The 19,884-nt window shown below is 41.7% G+C and overlaps 1 protein-coding gene across 2 annotated transcripts in view; it reads left to right on the top strand.

Annotated features, from left to right (window-relative positions):
• PRKG1 (protein kinase cGMP-dependent 1) overlaps positions 1 to 19,884 on the top strand; it is a 925,871-nt gene that overhangs the window by 263,144 nt on the left and 642,843 nt on the right. The window lies entirely within an intron of this gene.

The raw sequence follows: 19,884 nt of genomic DNA on the forward strand, positions 1-19,884 counted from the left end.
GAAGAATGATATCTTATGAAAAAGTCTTCCAAATAGGTAGAAGGAAAAAAATCCATCATAAAATATTGTTTGTATTTTGTGTGGATTTAATATGCCATATAAATTTAGAATGTCCGTTATTCCTAACTTCCTGCCTATTGGCATATAGGAAGAGCTAAGAAACAGAACAGATTAAGAGATGTGTGTTCAGTTTTAGAATGAAACATTTGGAACAGCCAATAAACCTTTATATCATCTTAAGTTGCCGAAGTATCACAAAGCTCTTCGCAGCAGCTTTAAAATAAAAGTTAGGTTAAAATTAATTTGTTAAAAGTCAGTTAAAATTCATCAAAGTGAAATGTTTTAGGGTTAGACTTAAACAAGAGACAATGTAGTGACTTTAATGTTGTTAGTATTTCTGTAGAACAGAGGAAAATATTCAACACTACAATACCCACAAGAAGAGAGAAGAGTCAATTAGAGGAAATAGTAATAACATTAAAGCTGAAATGAGGACATGTAGTCCCCTGAGCTTTGTCTAATATTTGCACCTTCCACGTTTACTCTAACTTCTTGCATTAATGGTTACAGCTTTTATTGGTGCCTTGGTGCATACGTAGAACACATTAATTTCCTTTGGTATAAGGCTTTTCTAAGTAATTTTTTCCAGGTAAATCCTCATCACCAGTCACCAAGTTTCTGAGGCGATTGCCTCAAGGACCCTGCAGTTCCTTCCAGTGATTCTTTGCTCCTTACTTGTAAACTCTTTCATCGTTTGTTAAACAGAGCATTTAAAATTATATACTCTCCTCACCACATTTTTTCCTCTTCTTTCTGTATCGCCTATCATTATTCCTTTTCTCTATCACTTTGTCGTCTCCACTCAGGGCTTGGCTACACTTGAGAGTTGCAGCGCCGGTGATGGGGTTACAGCGCTGCAACTCACTCTGTGTCCACACTTGCAAAGCACAGCCAGTGCTTCAACTCCCTGGCTGCAGCGCTGGCTGTACACCTGGTCTGCTTGGGGTGCAGCGATTCCAGCGCTGGTGATGCAGCGCTGCTCATCAAGTGTGGCCAGCAAAAGTGCTTTTATTGGCCTCCAGGGTATTAGGAGGTATCCCAGCATACCTTTTCAGCCACTCTGCTCATCCTTTCGCACTCCACTGCCCTGGGCTCAGGTGACCCACCCTTTAAATGCCCCTGGAATTTTAAAAATCCCCTTCCTGTTTGCTCAGCCAGGTGTGGAGTGCAATCCACAATCAATCAATCAATCAATCAATCAATCAATCACTGACCATGCCTCCACACCCCAAACGAGCCCCAGCATGGAACACTTGTGAGCTGCAAGACCTCATCATTGTTTGGGGTGAGGAAGCTGTGCAGTCACAGCTGCGCTCCAGCCATAGAAATTATGATACCTATGGCCAGATATCAAAGTCCATGCTGGAAAGGGGCCATGAATGGGACGTTGTGCAGTGCAGGGTTGAAGTAAAGGAGCTGCGGAGTGCCTATTGCAAAGCCCATGAGGGAAACCGCCGCTCAGGTACTGCCCCCACAACCTGTCATTTTTTCAAGGAGCTGAATGCGATACTTGGGGGTGACCCCACTGCCAATCTGAGGACCACGATGGACAGTTCAGAGCAGGGAGAGTAGGGGGAGGGTGTAGAGGAAACCAAGAGTGAGGCTATTGAGGTAGTGGGAGACACCCTGGAGTCCCAGGAGGCATGCAGCCAGGAGCTCTTCTCAAGTCAGGAGGAAGCTAGCCAGTCGCAGCAGCTGGAACTTGTTGGTGAAGAAGAACCAGAGGAGCGGGTTCCCGGTAAGCAGATTTTATTTTTAGGATGGAACTGTTTTGGGAGAGGAGGGTGGGGGTTATGGCTGCCTGCATGCATGCCTAGATTTGGAATGGCCCATTGATGTGGTCTATCACATCGCGATAATCGGCCTCTGGAATCTCTTCAAAAGTTTCAGCCAGAGCGTGGGCAATGCGCTTGCACAAGTTTATAGGGAGAGCCACTGTGGTCCTTGTCCCAGTCAGGCTAATGCATCCTCGCCACTGTGCCGTAAGGGGTGGGGGGACCATTGCTGCACACAGACAAGCTGCATAGGGACCAGGGCGGAATCCACATTGCTGTAGAAGACCCTCCCGCTCTTCCCAGGTGACCCACAGCAGCGAGATATCTGGCAGGATAAAATCCTGTGGAAAATATAGGGATAGTGTTCAGTGCAGGTCCCCCCCAGCTGCTCTCTGCTTTCCCCAATGCACAGAAACCCCAGTGAGCCCTGACTCAAGCAGCTCCCCTTCCCAGGTGAGCCGCAGCAGCAACATGGCTTCATTAATCACTCATTCCCCATTACTCACCATGTCTTTGCTGCTGTGGCCTCTCTGTGCTATGTTTGCTATGTGTAAATGATGTTACAAATAGTCTACAAACTCCTTCACTGTGATTATAAACAATGCAGCCTCTGTAATAAATGTTTCTATTTCTGTTTTTTTTAAGTGTCCTTGAATCCTCCGGCCCTATCACAGCCTGCTGAAAGACTACAGAACTTGAGGAGGAAACCAAGAAAAAGCAAAGAAGATTTGGTGAAAGCAGTTATGAATCAGTATGCCAGAGAGAATAAGAGGCTGCAGGACTGGAGAGAGAAAATGCATCAGTGGAGGGAAACACAAAGCAGGAGAAAGGTACTGGCTACCAAGAAAAGCACAAAGCAGCTGATAAGCCTCCTGGCGCGCCAAACGGACTGTATGCAGTCACTCGTAGCCATGCAGGCAGATCACTACCGTGCTAACCTCCCCCATCCCAAAGCTCTCTCCGTTGTGCCCCACTGTTTGCTCAAACCTTCCTTCTCCAGCATCCTGGTTCTTACCACCACCAGCTGCCCCCAACACCTGTACATTCACCTACCAGCCCTGAGAACTACGACCCTTACCCTATGTACTCAACCCCCATCACCATGCAGCATATTAATCCTGAAGTGCAGCAGGCATTGCACAGCACTCCAGGCAGGACATATTCAAACCTCTGACTGTACAGTTCAGCACCCTATCCCCCTGCCCTTTTATGTACTGTATTTTGAATAAATGATTTCTTGGCTTTTAAAACAGTTTCTATTATTGCAGAAAGTGAAACATACTGTACCCAAGGGAAAAACAGGCACTGCAAATCATTGTAATCACTGCACTTCACTCCCGTGCAAGGCACCAAACATTACTGTTGGCTTTCAGCCTCAAATTTGTCCCTTAAGGCATCCCTAATCCTTGTAGCCCTGTTCTGGGCCTTTCTAGTAGCCCTGCTCTCTGGCTGTGCAAATTCAGCCTCCAGGTGTTGAACCTCGGAGGTCCATTCCTCACTGAATCTTTCACCCTTCCTTTCACAAATATTATGGAGGGTACAGCACGCGGATATAACTGCAGGGATGCTGCTTTCCCCCAAGTCTAGCTTCCCATCTCCAGCGCCCTTTTAAACAGCCAAAAGCACACTCCACAGTCATTCTGCATTGGCTCAGCCTGTAGTTGAACCAGTCCTTGCTCCTGTCAAGCTTCCCTGTATATGGTTTCATGAGCCATGGCATTAACGGGTAAGCGGGGTCTCCAAGGATCACAATGGGCATTTCGACATCACTTACTGTGATCTTCCAGTCTGGGAAAAAAGTCCCAGCCTGCAGCTTTCTGAACAGGCCACTGTTTTGAAAGATGTATGCATCATGCACCTTTCCAGGCCATCCTGTGTAAATGTCAATGAAATGCCCACGGTTATCCACAAGCGCTTGGAGAACCACAGAGAAATACCCCTTCCGATTAATGTACTCGGATGCCAGGTGGGGTGGTGCCAGAATAGGAATATGCGTCCCATCTATCGCCCCTCCACAGTTAGGGAAACCCATTTGTGCAAAGCCATCCAGAATGTCCTGCATGTTCCCCAGAGTCACGGTTCTTCTTAGCAGGATGTGATTAATGGCCCTGCAAACTTGCATCAACACTATTCCAACGGTCGACTTTCCCACTCCAAACTGGTTCGCGACCGATCGGTAGTTGTCTAGAGTTGTCATCTTCCAGACTGCAATAGCCACCCACTTCTCCACTGACAGGGCAGCTCTCAATCTTGTGTCCTTGTGCCGCAGGGTGGGGGCGAGCTCAGCACACAGTCCCATGAAAGTGGCTTTTCTCATCCGAAAGTTCTGCACCCACTGCTCGTCATCCCAGACTTGCAGGATGATGTGATCCCACCACTCAGTGCTTGTTTCCCAAGCCCAAAGGCGGCATTCCATGGTGCTGAGCATGTCCGTTACTGCCACAAGCAATTTATTGTCATGCTCGTCAGGCGAATCAATATCATTGTCGGACTCCTCCCTGTCACTTTGGAGCTGAAGGAATAGCTCAACTGCCAAACGTGATGTGCTGGCGACATTCATCAGCAAAGTCCTCAGCAGCTTGGGCTCCATTTCTAACAGAAATCATGCTGCAGACTCACAGTGGCACCAAACTGCTGGGATGTGTAGCGATGCACCACGGGGCATTGGGACAGGAAGTGGAATGACCCGCACCCTTCCGTCCCCTTCCCACACCCCACAGCGCCAAAATGGGACGAGGTGCTCTGTGGGATAGCTGCCCACAATGCACCACTCCCAACAGCGCTGCAAATGCTGCAAATGTGGCCACACTGCAGCGCTGGTAGCTGTCAGTGTGGCCACACTGCAGCGCTTTCCCTACACAGCTGTACGAAGACAGCTGTAACTCCCAGCGCTGTACAACTGTAAGTGTAGCCATACCCTCATTCTCTGTCTTCCTTACAAATGCACCTTCTCTCTGTCTTTTGCTTACTTTTTCCCTCTGGAGCTGCTAAAATTCATTTTTTATAGAATATTTTTTCACTTTACTTTCTTTCTCTCCTCTTGGCTTTTCTGCTTGTGTTCTTCTGTTACTCTATACTGTAGCACCAGTCTGACAAGATTATCAGGACATTGAGCTGAGCTGGTTGTGCCATAGCCAGGAGACTTGTCTAACCACACAACAAGACTTTCAAAGTGCTACCTTCATTTTTTTCCCTCCAAGTCCACTTTCTCCAGTTGCATTATGAAATTGCCATCAGTTGCCGTACTGCATGCTGCCATGCTACTCCAATGCATGTGCCCCAAAACAGGGCAAGCTTCAGTGTGCATTTGACAGAATGCACCCTGTATTCACACACTATATATTGTTATGATAATGTTTGTACAAGGCCAGTCTTGTGAGATATTATTTGAAAACTCATAACTTGCTGATCAGTAATATCATGGTAAAATGTGTGTAACAGCTTTATACATAAGGTTATAAATTTCTATTCTCTAATGTTAAAAATACGTGTTTAGATTCTCATAGCACCATACTGGTCAAACAGACCTTGAACAAAGGAGTGTGTGCTTGTCTTAATTTGCATTTAAGTAGTAAACAGAACCATCAAGCAGAAAGGGGACAGAAAAAACTATAGAGGAAGTTCACACAGGTGAAAAAACTGAGTTGGAAACATCCTTTCACACAGACTCTCTTGTCTTCTGGTTCTCAGCTGGAAGTGCTTTTCAAAAGGGGGACTATAAAATTATGAAACTAGAAAAGGTAGGAACAAACATGCCAAGACACCTCTTTCCCCTGCCCATCTCATTCTCTGCCCCTGAGAAGATAAAGGAAACAGCCATTGGATTCTGCAGGAGGAGTCCTGACCTGAGGGTTTGGTCAGAAATGCTGCTGGAATCAGGTGGTGAGAAACTTTGCTTTGAATCTTATATAGTTTGTTAGGCACTAGAAAGCTTTTCATCTTTATTTTTCTTGTAACCATTTCTGACTCTGTGCCTCATTGCTTGTACTCATTTAAAAATCTGTTTGTAGTGTGACAAAGTTCTGAGCCTGTATTCATGGGTCCTGCACTTCCGAGCAGATTCAGTGGCCTCAGAAACTCACCTAAGGCCCCAGTGTGACTTTCCTTTTACAGTATAGCAGCAAGAGTCACAGCCTTTTGAGTTACTTTCATCACAGGCCAATATGAGAGATGGGAAGGGGAGATACCCCACAGTCTTTGTTGCTCCTTAGTGCTCAGTAGGCACAGGTTGACCTCCTGACTGGACCGAGGCCTGCTTCCCCTGTCAAGGGGATCTCTGTAGAGCATGTTGGGGGGGAGAACCCAGGCCTGCCCTCTATTCTGGGTTCCATCTGGTAGCTGCTGTTGGCAGATTTCCCTTCACCGCTGAAGCTGCTTTGATTCCCTGGGCCGCTTCCCCGTGGTCCCCTTTTCCTAGCTTCACCCTTACCTCAGGATACAGCAAAGGTTCCTCTCCTTCAGCTCCTTTCACCTGGGCTCCTTTAAGGGGGAAAGGAGAGCTTTTAAGCAGTATGAGTGAGACCTTGATTGGTTCCAGCTGTCCAGGGCCACCCAGAGGATTCAGGGGGTCTGAGGTCTTTGGCAGCAGGGGGCCCCTGCTGCCGAATTGCCGCCGAAGACCCGGCACTTCGGTGGCGGGTCCTGGGGCGGAAGGACCCCTGCTGTGGGTCTTCAGGGCATTTCGGCAGCAGGTCTTGGAGCGGAAGGACCCCCTGCTGCCAAATTGCTGCCGAAGACCCGGAGTGGAAGAAGCTCCGGCAGCCTGGGCCCCGCAAGAGTTTTCTGGGGCCCCCGGAGCGAGTGAAGGACCCCGCTCCAGGGCCCCCAAAAAACTCTTGTGGGGGCCCCTGTGGGGCCTGGGGCAAATTGCCCCACTTGCCCCCCCCGGGCGGCCCTGCAGTTGTCTCCATTAGCCTAACAGCCTTAACTGACCCTTTACCAGTTAATTGGGGTCAGGTGCCGGCATTAGCCTAATGACCTTAACTAGTTAATTGGTGTCAGGTGTTTTGATTGGCCTGAAGTAGCCTTTGTCCGGCTATCCAGGGAACGGGGACCTGCTCATTCTGAGGCTGATATACCTGCCTTCTACTACTCACTCAGACCCGAAGGATATAAATAAGAGTGTCACAGTAGTTAAAGAACTTGTGGTGGTGTTTTACCTAATCCTATGTTTTTAACTTTATGAACAGTTCTTAACACATACAAGCTTAACTGCAGATAGAAAATGTGCAGTTTTTCAGTACCATTACTGTGTTTCTTCCCTTGAGCAAACTATTGTTTCTAGGCAGTATTATCATCATCTAGCATCTTGTCACTTAATGTTTCCTTATTAGCATCCAAATGCACATAGGCACTTTCAGATCTATAACCAGTTCAATTTCTTTGGTCAAATCCCTGCACAATAAAGACAAAATTAAAAACAGAATGACATCTTTTCCTCCATAAGGAATAATCTTGAACAAAAATAACTGATCAACAATTTTGCGTTATGAAAAATTGGATATCAGTAGGCCCACAGAGATATGGAAAATTCATTGCTTTACCAATGTATTGCAGTGTTGGAGAAAAATGTCCTGTAAAAGTTTTTCAGTTATGTAAAATGTAATAAAGGGCTCTCAGATTCTCAGCACAACAAAGACTTCTGTAACCAAAGATATTTGCATGTGAAATTTTAAGATGGTGCACATGCAGCAATCCAGAGATTATAAATAGTTTCCACAATATAATTGGAAATAGGTTACAATTTAAATGAAATCAAACTAATAGCTCTCATTAACAGAAATTGTTATAAATATCTATGGGTGCAGTGAGACAAACTGGGGTTGTTGGGCAATCCACACTAGGGTTAGGGGAAGCCTATGTCATCCCTGTCCTGCAACCTAGGATGCCTTACAATGCATTACTGAAGTAACCCCACCTGGGCCACTCACAAACAGCCTTCCAGCATGCAAGCCACTCCCTGGGTGTATGTGTGCAACCTGCCAGCCACACTTGGGTTATACTCTGACTCTCACTAGCCTGGGTTATATTGCAGAGTGACACACTCCCAGAGTCACACACTCCCAGTCCTGGATCTCTACCTCCACCTCCCTCCACCCTTCTCCACTTCAGAATCTATGTCTTGTACTACTCAGCCTTCTCCTGGACAATCAAATATATTTAAGTCTGTTATTCCTTTAAAGGGAATAATATACACTAGCTTATTAAATAGAGTTACCCAGACACTAACTTAAATTATTGTATGCAGTATCAGTCCCAGGATATAAAAGAGACAAAGTGGATGAGGTAATATCTTTTAGTGGACCAACTTCTGTTGGTAGAGACAAGCTTTGAAGCCACACAGAACTTGACCTGAAGAAGAGATCTGGTGTGGCTCAAAAGCTTCTCTCTCTCACCAACAGCAGTTGGTCCAATAAAAGATATTATCACACCCACCTTGTAACTGAAAAACTGCACATTTTCTATCTGCAGTTCAGCTTGTATGTGTTAAGAACTGTTCATAAATTTCATTTCAGTAAAACTACTTAAAGCCATAAGTACTGGATATTTCTAAAATATACTTGTTCTCTCATATGATAAAATAAACCAGGAAGAACTAAATTACATTACTTATCAATTCAGATATGCATTTTGGAGCATGTCAGCTGTCCACCCCATTCAAGCAGAATTTACTTTAATCTATCAAGTGAAAAAAATTCACACTGCAATTTATGTGCACAAGTCTAAGGTTACATAAAATCTCTTGAGAGGAAATGGATCTGGATGATGAGGAGGTGCCTTTCTGGACCACCCCCGCATCCCCCACCCCTAGGATGGAGATAAAGAAACTTGTTAGCCCGTAGATGAATGTCAGAGTTTGGTTTATACTATAGTTAATGCTTTATGAATGGCTTCCTATGTACAGAAGTTCACATCACAAAATTTGAGCTACGTACATTCCTTCACATTGGTGCACAAGATGATTTATAGATTTCTTCCATGATTGTGTACCTACAGTTGTGATCTTACTGCTTTTTTTGAGCATGGATTTTAGTTGAATTTTAGTTCTTATTTTATTTAATCTTGAACTTGTGTTGGAAAGAAAAATTTTGTGTTTAGAAGTAAACCTATTTTAAGTAATTATACAGTGTCAATTACAACTACTTTAGCTTGAAACATTTTAGCCATATTTTTAAATTTTGTTTTAAGGAGTAAAACTATTTAAATATTTTTAAAGTATAACTGGCCCATAATGTGCTTTTTTATTATGGTAGGTTTTATGACATTTTGCATAATTTGAAATATACAGATAAAGAAAAATCTTTAGGATGACTCAGGCTCCAATCACGCAAACACTCACACATGTGCTTAACTTTAAACATGTGTAGTCATGTGTAGTCACATTGACTTCAATAAGATTACTCATATGCGTAGAGCTGAGCACAGGAATATGTGTTTGCAAGATCAGGTCCTAATTGCTCCTTCCCTTAATAAGACTGAATAAAAATTGTAATGCACCACTTTGACTATTCTTTTAACAAGAATTAGAATTCTTGTTTAAATTACAAGGAACAGTTAGAGACTAGTAACATTTTTAGAACACTTCATTAATTTCAAATCAATGTACCTCCCTTGAAGACAAAAGCTTTCAAAATTGGAGCACTCATTTATTTGCAGAAACTCGTGTGTGTATGTGTAAATCTCCTTTATGAACTGGTGAAATGCATGGCTTCAACTTGGCAGAAATTAATTTCTATTTTGTTTGAACTCCTATTGTCAATTTTGATTATTGTTTTAGCATGTCATTGCTGGACTGTCAAATGAACAAGCACCTACCGAGACACTGACACTGTTGTTCAAAGATGTATATTTATTTTTGTAGGCAATAGTAGACTTCTATCACAGGCAGGAATATGTTTCTTCGTGGAAATTTAACAGAACTGTTTTCCTTGTGCTGCTATCATTGGTAACATAACGTGTTTTTGATTCTGGTCTGGTGTCTAATTTAGATACCACTTGTTCTGACTGTTAAGTCACCATCTGTTAACAATTTTCTAACACACTTTTCACTGCATTTTATTGGAACCTATATGGCAAGATGAGGAAGTTGATCTATTCTGTCATTCTTTATTGTTGCCTTACTCTGGAAGAGGAAACAGGTTTTGCACATTATGCAAGATTCATGCTCAGCAATTGGGAAAAGGAACAGTTTAGCCAGAAGACATGTTTTTAATTTGTCTGTGAAATCTTTTTAATTTCCTGAACTTCTATGATAGCAGATTTTATTCACCGGATAATGTGGTAAATGTTCTTTATGTAAAATTCATGTTTGCATTTTACTTTTGGAGGCTATTGCATAAGAGAAATGAATCAGGCTCATTCCTTTAGCCAGTCCTTACCTCTATATTACTCTATTGCCTCCTCTTCCCTGCACCCCTCACTGAACCCCCTCACTCCCCTGACTGTCCTCCCCACCCGCACTGGGCACAGAAGAATGATCATAATCCTTTGTTTAGACACATTGGGCAAAAAAAGGTGTATGGCTTTATAATGGAGTAAATTAGCAGTTGGATGCAAGGTATTAAAAAATAGTTGTAAAAGGCAAAGCATTTTAACTTGTGCCAGTGAAGCATTAAGCAAATGGACTGTAATTGTCATTCTGTAACTCTTTACCTTTCACCTCTTTGACATGTAAACTGAAAAGGTGGCCTTGTCAGGCATAATATTCTGGGTGCCCTTTTACACTATACCCCAAACTAAGTATTTCTTTCTCGTTCTGTTCATTTCAGAATCTTTCTTCTGTTTTTTGCATCCATCTTTGGCTATGACTAATTAACAAAATGCACCTGTTTTATGCATTAATAAATTAATTTAGCCCATATTTTTCTTTTCTACTTAGATTTTTTTTTCCTGTTAGCTGGCTGAAATTTCTGCTCTATTTGCAAACCTTCGTCACCAGATATATCTAGTATACTTGTAATTAATTTTTAAACAATTGATTAGTGGTCGTCTTATGGTATCATTTGAAAAACATTTTAGCAAAATGATGAAACTAGAGGGCATTCATCGGATATCACTAAAAGAGTTCTGAATACTGGATCAGCTGATAGCGCTGCTTGAGCAGCAATGTTATCATCCACTTTTAAAGGCTGGAGAATCCGTATACGCTTATTTAACTAGCACTCATGATACTTATGAAAATGTCAATAATTATTAGCAAATCAAATAGCCATACCGATGCACACTTGATTATGGCTTTCAGACAATTACAATGCACAGTTAATGTACACTTATGAGACCAAACTGTTCTCAGCATGTGGAAGGAATGCACACTTAAACTCAGCAATTGTACCTTCAAAATTATTGTTAAATAGAAGAAAGTACTCTGATGTGAAATGACAGAATTAATGATTTTTTCCCTGCAGTTCTATTCATCACTGACATAAAGGAAAATCATTGCTAGTAGGTTCCTAGCTACTGCATTTGGTTGCAAAACTTGCCTGTTTGCGATCAGTTAAAATCGCAGGAGTTCAGATAGGCTACATCTATCTTCAGGAATTTTTTCAGTAAGTTCTCACTTTTGCTAAGATTCCTTCACACCCCTTCTGGAGACCTATTATGACATCTGTGGAGGGAGGGGGAGAGGGAAGTCCCTATCTGTGATTTGAAAAACAATGACTTGAGGATAGGAAATGCATTTGATTTGCTCATATTAAGACAGAGCCTGCAGTGCTTATCCAGAAACAACTCCCATTGAGCACATAACGGAAGCACTGATACATTATCAGTAGGATCATAAAGAATCCAATAAGTATTTTTACTAGTGATATAAGAACTACCAAAAATATTAAGCATCTTAAGCTTCTGTTTGAAAAATGAGGGAAAGAGCTTATAAACTTTGAGTGCAATTTCCTTTTCTTTATAAGGTTAATGAGAAAATTCCAGGGAGGTAGCTCCCACAATGCCTCTATACATTAGATTTCTCTGAAAGGGGGTGCAGTTAACTGACTCCCATTGTCCTCCAGCTAACTTTGCTGGAGAGGTGTGGGTGGAACTCATTCTCCATCTTTCCTTTCCTTGGGGAAAACATTTGGAACATGCCCTCTGTGTTCTTCACAGCACCTACCCTGGACCTGGGTTGCCCTAATGCAGGCACGCACAGAGTTGGCAAGAGTGTGGAGGGGGGCTTTACTCCCTCTTACTTCCCTGTTTGGCTGCATTAAGGCTAGTCCCCACCATAGGCTTCATTAGTAGTTACATAACTCCTTGGCTATAGACTATTTTTGTCCATTCTCTTGATGTTTATTTCTTTAATATATGAGCGAATTAAAAAAATCATGACTTTTGAACAGCTTCTAAAAGTACAAAGCAACCGCAATGTGAAAGTCATCAAATTTTCTCTTTATATTGTAATCAAATATTCAGTGAATACAGAAGGATATTACTTCATCAGTTTTTTTGCCTAAGTTGTGCCAGGCAGTACCCACAGTAATGCATGCTTGAGGCAGATAAAAAAAATAAGCTTTTCCTATGAATTAGGTGAAGTGGCTGTTACAGTGAATAAACCAAGGGATCCAAAAAAGACTTCAAAATTATGATCTTATTCTGGCACAAAACACTTTAAGCTAGAGGACTTTAAAAACTGCGATTATGTATTTCTTATATGTTTAAATAAAAACAATAACATCTTTGCCAAAATTCTGAGCAAGAACTGATGATCCAGTCTTGTTGCTTTGCATGCTCAAAGTAACATGACTTTTTTCAAACCATATCTTTGTACTTTTGTTCAATTCTCATTTATTGTGCAGCTCATGAAAATAGCTCCATCTTTCATGTGTAATTAGCTGACCTTGTGTTCCCCTCAAATCTATGTCAGAGGGCAAATTTTCCATCCCTGATTATTATGCGCCTACTGTTCATTTGAATTATTTATGCAGTTGATCATAAAATGATGATAAACATGTGCTTTTAAAAAAGCTTAGTCTGAGATAGGTTAATTTTAAATATAACCTGTCTAATTATCCAAATAAAAATCGTATTTGCTTAGAAAATAAATAGAATTGGATGTTTTAAACAGTATTTATTAGCGATGTTCTAAAACAACATGCTGTCGCATTGAGCTGCTGCCATGTAGCAAAACTTCTTTTAGGAAAACTAAGGGTCAGATTTTCAAAGGTATTTAGGTATTTAAAGATGCAAATAGGCTCCTAGTGAAAGTTTCAAAAGAATCTAGGTGCCTAACTCTCACTGGAACCCTAGATGCTTTTTAAAATTCCATTGTATCTTTGAATACCTAAATATCTTTAAAAAACCTGGCCCAAATGTTGTGGATTTTTTTGGGGGGGTGGCAGGAGGGAGTACACAAATGTGGCTAAAAGGGATTCTGTGTAATGACCAGCCAGCACAACTGTGAAGTATTCTCTTTAAGAATTTTAGTTTTCTCCTCACTTCTCTCTGAAAGTGTAGTAGAAACAGATGTAGGCATCCCAGAAGTAGTTCACTTTTTTCTCCTATGGAGAGAGGTCACATGATTACAGTGAAGAAGGAGAGAAATAAGTTTCTGGTTCTTGTCTCTAGCAAACTATTGGTTTGAAGCTGAAGGGAGAGGCTCGTGTCTCCCCCTTTTAGGACTGGAGAGCATGGCTTCATGCCACCTCTCCTATAACTGTCCAACCCTTGTGCTGTTCTGTGTCCCTTCTGGTCCATTGTCCTCCTAAGTTCCTATCTCTCCATATATCCATTGTCTCCTATGTTTCCCATCTATGTCTCTTCCCCTCACTTTTTTTTCACCACCTGGCAGCTGCAACAGGTCAGTTTATATTCATAAATACTTAAAATGTATACATGTGAATACCTCTGTCCAAAGATAGCCCAGGCTAAAAGAAAGGAAAAATACAATGAGGAAGAAGTTGGTAATCAGTGGTACAGGTGCAGCATAAGAAACTCAAGAGGAGAGAAGAGAAAATACTTCACTCTGACATTCCCCATAGCAACTGGATGTGACTCTATCTCCAGTGTCTTCACTATGAAATCAGTGTCTTTATCCTATTTACTGAACACCCTCTGAATTCTTGACTAGGCTTGACTGGGCTTGCAGTCCCCAATCAGGCCTCAGTAATTGTCCTCTAAAGCTAGATGGGTTATAAGCAGGGGGGATTTACTTCATCCCCAAGGTAAAAGAAACAAAGCACACCAGGCCTATTTTGTCCTATCAGACTTGAGCTTTCCCTTTTCAATTTGTATGCAGAAAATGTTTGCAGCCATACTAGTCCTTGAGAACAAAGGCACAAGATAGATAATGTGGTACACTTAATTGGTAGTTTGGTTTCTTGGTACCTTTTATGTTGGCTAAGAAAAAGTTCTTGTAATGTTTTGTCAGAGTCTACTCCCTCCCTTTTCTATTTCCCATTTTCATTTATTCTTCTTTTCTACTCATTGTCAGGCTACATTGTTTTTGAAGGGTCAGCTCAGTGTGGACCCAGCTTAAATCTTTGGCCACAACAGCTGCCTCTGAGAGAGCATGTAAAATCAAAGGACATTGTAAAACTACATATTTATCTAAATTGGAAATGTAATAGCTTTAGTGAGGATTTGGACTTTATCTTCACTTAATGGGATGTCATCATTATCTACTCATAACTATGCCACTTGGGACTGGACAGGTCAGCCCTACTTCCTGAATATAAATTCAGTGGACTTCACTTGTGAAATCTTTTGTCCTCTAAAAAGTTTCATTATAACTGAAAAAGACCTGTGACAATATGTTCCCTTTCCTTCACCTCTGCATTGGTGATGAGAACTCTCTCTTCATCCCCTGCAGTTACAGGAGAGGCTGGAAGGGGCATGTGTATGTTCATGGTCCCCTTCATTCTGCACTGAGATCAGGTACAGCAAGACTGCATTGGCTCCCTTTTCATTTGCTGATGAGAGTAGCTTCAGTAAGACTAACCTAGAAGATTCATCTCTTTATTCCTCTGTCCCATGGCATATTACCAAAATCTTTTCTCCACTGGTTTTTGGTCAAGGGAGACACTGGCACACTGGCAGCCCCATATGCCCTTCAATGATGTCATGGGCAAAGCAATGGCCTAGAAGTCCTCTACAGTGTGCAGGAGGTAGCATTTCTTTCTCTGTGCTCTGTCTTTCTTCCTGTTAAAGGAGAAATATCAGACCCAATTTTGACACTGACTCCAGTGGGACCAGGATTTCAGTCATGGTAACCATTGCATTTCAGGACTTGCACACCCACACATGGGTTCAAGATTACTTCCTTAAGGCAGTTTTGCTGTAACACAGTTAGTGTAACAGCATTTCTTTTTTGCCTAGTGTAGTCATGAATATAAGTACATGATAGTTGCTGCCATTCCTGCTACAATCTAAGGATTATACCAGTTTATAATCTCCTGTTTTCAATGTTCATAACTATTTTTTTAAAACTTGCACCTGTCAGGCTGAAATTTTGTCACCTTGGTCTCTGCCTAAAAATGATTTTTTTTATGGGGGTGCAAAGTACAGTCAATGATCCAAACATACTGTCATTTCACCAAGAGAGTCCTGAGACAGCCCCCGGGGGAGAAATCAGGTTTTCTTAAAACTGACACATTCTGGCAATGCAGCTTTGCTCCCAGATGCATACAGATCAGAACAGGGCTCAGATTATTGCCCCACCAGATTAGAGCTCGGGGATTAGCACCACAGAGTGCATGGTACCCATTATTCCTTTGAGGGAAATCAGATTTAAATGTTGTTTGAAAAGGAGTTTGCTTTGCCAGTTAGGCAAGGTAAAGTTCAGGGACCCATTCAGGTGCCTAATGAATGATACTGAACACATGCGGACAGAGGAATTCACAGGTTTTTTAGTCTTCGAAGTTCCATACGAGCTGGATCTGTGAATTGGGTACGCTGTAGACCTTTGGATCAGACTCATCCAGGTAGTCTATGCACCTTCTTGGGCAGAAGTTTGACAAAGTTTCAAAGGCATATTGCAGAAATCTGATTCTGTAAGGCTTTTACTAAGAGTAAAACCTGCCTTAGTGACCACTTCTGAAGATATCACCTGTCACAAGTGATTACTTGTAGATACAATGGAACACCACCACACTCTGGTGTGCAAACCTTTGAAGAGAGACCACCTCTTACAAGGGACCACTTTTGCTAACTCCCAGGAGTAGTTGCTTTTGGCAGGTTTTGCTGAATTTATTTGTGGGGAATGTAATGATTTTTTCCCCCTCAACAAAAACAAGACATGTAAATGGAGGGGCAGTTTTGTGGGTGGGAAAATAGGGGCGAGAGGAATTTGGGGCTGCATCGGGGGAGGGTGATAAGAAGAGCTCGGTGTTAGAGGAGTTGGAGTGACACTTAGAAGAGGTTATGGATGTGAGTGGCAAGGAAAATGGAGAAGAATAAGGGATGGGGCCCCTGTCAGCTGCATATTGTCTCATTCTGTGTGTGTATGCCAGGATGGGATGGGGGGAGGCGGGGTCTGAGCTGAGCTGGCATCTGGGTGGGTCCTTACTTGGGAGGAGCCTGAGCCTCACTTCTTGCCTTCACGTGTGTTAGGGTTGGGGTGGGGAGGTGTCTTTCTCTCCCTGCCTCTGTCTTGCGAGCTAGAATTTGGGGATCCCTGCACACTGAGGTGTGTCTGTGCCCTGCTCATTGCCTCTGTGTGTTTGCTAAAATGGAGGGTCTGACAACCCCCTTCACATGAGCCACACTCCTTACCAACGCACTTAAACTGATCTAAGCCCTGATGTGCAATGGCTTGGTGGGAGAATTCTCCTTGTCCTAGTTACCGCTTCTCAGGAAGTGGATTACCTACACCAATGGGAAAGGCCCACCCGTCGGTGTAGGTAGTGTCATCACTGAAGTACTATGGTGGCACAGCTGGACCACTGAAGCTTTTAAGCATAGATAAGCCCTTAGCCTACTCTCCTGCCAGAATATTACACTTGTGAAATTTAACAACCACTTCTTATTTAATCACAGGATACCATCTAAACCTAAAAAAGCAGCAAAGAATCCTGTGGCACCTTATAGACTAACAGACGTCTTGGAGCATGAGCTTTCGTGGGTGAATACCCACTTCGTCAGATGCAGACTAACAGACCCACACTAACACGGCTACCCCTCTGATACACCTAAACCTATACTTTCTCTTACCTATTGTTAAACTCACAGACTGTCATATCCTACCTCATTATTGACAATTCCTTTGGCAAGACCTCTCTTTCCCCCCTTGCTACAGTGACAACCTACACAATTTTGCAATAGCTCCTCAAGGTGTGCACGATCCCCTTTCCTTCACTTGCACACATGGGATGGGTGCAAACCTTGATCTTTTCATTACACAATCACAATTTTATGATGCTCCTCAAACTAATCCCATCTCCTGAGGTCACATACATACCTCTACCACTTGCCCACTGGCTGCCTTTACCATTCAAAACAGTTAAGTTAACACCGTGAATGCAGCTGGAGTGCGTGCCGATAATTGCCAATGGCTATTGCGAGCTTCAAGGGGGAAGAGTCAAGGTTTCATGTGTATGTTCATTTTAGAAGGGCACAATGGGAAACATTAACTCGGTGCTTATAAAGTTTTTTTTGCCATTTAATTATATATGACCCAGATGAAAATAGCATGTGTATTTTTACAAGTTAACTATAGCACTAAATTATAACGTTTTGTTATGCTGTATTTTGGGGGTTTGGTGCATGCAAAAGAAAGGATGCCTCAAGCAACAATCCATAGAGGAAAATATATGACATTCTCTATTGACTGAAATCAGTGAATTATCCTCTTATTTCTGCAGGAGCAGTTGCCATGGGCAGTGTGTAATCTGGACAAGTGAATTCAGTGAGCTATGTTTCTTCCATTTCACAGAATAGATATCTTTAGCTTTTTAGTGGAAGAACTTGACTTTTCATCTGCACTCTCTTAAAACCCTGTGAAAGCTAAACTACTGTATGATCTTGTCATGAGCAGTTCATGTCTGCAGATGAGTATCAGTGCGTAAAACTCAGCTTGAATGCTTTCCTTGCAGACAGAATCAGGAAAAAACTTGATCTTAGTAACAATATCATCCAAATAATAGAATGCTGTATGAAAACTTCAGGGAACAGACTACTGTAACTACAAAAAGTACAAACTCTAAGGCTTGTCCAGGATGCCATCCATGTCTTTAGCTGGAAAATTGTCATGTATTCTTGTATATTGTATCTATTTTTAATTTTAAATAAGTAGATCAACTATCTAAGCAAAACATAACTGGGACTAAAATCATGAAAAAATGATAGTCTGGAGTGAATTGAACTAATTCTAACCACCTGTTTCTGCCCTAAATATTAATAAATTCTCTAGAGCATTATTAGAATTTGGTAAATCCTGTAGAGTGTCAATATTTTATATAAAAATTGGTTGACAACTTCCATTGGGCATATGGTCCTAGTAAAGTGTATCAAGTTTTAACTTTCTGATAAAAATGGAAATAAAAGAAAAGTGCTATTAATATTTTTCTAGTAAAAATGGTATATGGAATCATTGTGCTTTAACGCCCTGATCCTGCAAACCCTTACACCTGTGTTTATCTATACTGCCATGAGATTTACACTGCTCATGGCAGTACAGTTAAACATGTACGTGTTAGCAGGATTGGGACCTAAATGAAATAGCCTCCTAGAAAATGCTAATTAACTTGTAACAGGACTTCAGTTGGTGCTTGACCATAAACTAAATAAATGGCAACATTTTAGCTATAAGATATCACATAGGTTCCAGTGACAAAAACAAGAGGAACTGTTCATTCCACAATGACACTCCAAATAAAAATACAGAAATATGAAAAATACAATAACATGAAATGGAAATGAGATATGACAATATGTATTGAGCAACAGAATAAATATGGATTTAGAAATAATTGTTTACTGAGATACCTGCTAGCAGTACTATAGTTAATATTCCTAGGTGAATAGCATGATTGTGTAACATTTACTTCTAATTTAATGCATCTGCACCTTTTCCTAGAAAGGCTGTATGGATTGTTCCTTCACAATGTGTGACTGTGTTAATCAGACACTCCCAATATATTAGAGCCATTACTGTCTGTTGTCAGTGAACTGAAAATAATGAGTTACTATGCATTTTGAACCAAAGCTTTTAGATCCTTTTAGCAGTGTTCAAAATATGATTTAAGAATGGATTAGTGTACGCTTGGGATCAGTGTATATCAATGCAACTTTAAATATCTTGTCACATATGTCATATTCTTTTAGTAAGAGTGCCATAATGATTCAATGACAATGTTCTATAGACTTAAGTTGAAATTCCATCAGCCCTGCAAGAATCCTTACCATTCCTGATGGCTTTCATTGGTTATTTGGTTGGTTGGTTTTAATTAAAGGAGACTCTCAAGTGATGTTGAGCCTCAACTAATTGGCTGTATCCCTTTAACTTTGCTAGAGCAAGCACTTTCTAATCCTTGATGTAAAAGTGCTCAGAAGCTGCAGGTCATGCATATGCTTTTGTGAAATCATTGCCCATGCAACGCTGACTTTGAATCTCTTGCTTTTTGCGTATGTCTGAAGGTGTAATTTCCATCTTGGATAAATGTACATGTTCTTGCTTTGATCAAGCCAACATGCTAAATATAGATAGTCATTGCAGCATGGGTGGTGGCCCAGGCTATCTGCCCAAATATTTATTTAGGCCTTTTGAAGATGTTGTGCAGGTTTCCTCTGAGGATGAAAACTAACAAGTACTGTATGGATTCATCACTCTGAAAAAACATTTGTCCATGGGTGACAATATTTTTGTCTTATTATTTTTCTCTGTGAGTTAATTTAAAATCATAGTGATTATCTGGTTTCACCCACATCATTGAAGCATTTGATGCAGTGGATGAGGTCCATATTGTGACATGGATGTGTGAGACCCTTGGATTTTGAAAGGTGTGTTGTGGAGGTATTGGTCATCGTAGCAGTGGAGAAGTGTCTTCAGGTTTTGCATCTGTTCTGGCAGCATCTGGTGCTGCTTTGAGTTGGTGGGATCTGAGCTGTAGGGAGCTTTCTTCTG

This window comes from Gopherus evgoodei, chromosome 7, assembly GCF_007399415.2.
Source record: "Gopherus evgoodei ecotype Sinaloan lineage chromosome 7, rGopEvg1_v1.p, whole genome shotgun sequence".
Classification (NCBI taxonomy): domain Eukaryota; kingdom Metazoa; phylum Chordata; order Testudines; family Testudinidae; genus Gopherus; species Gopherus evgoodei.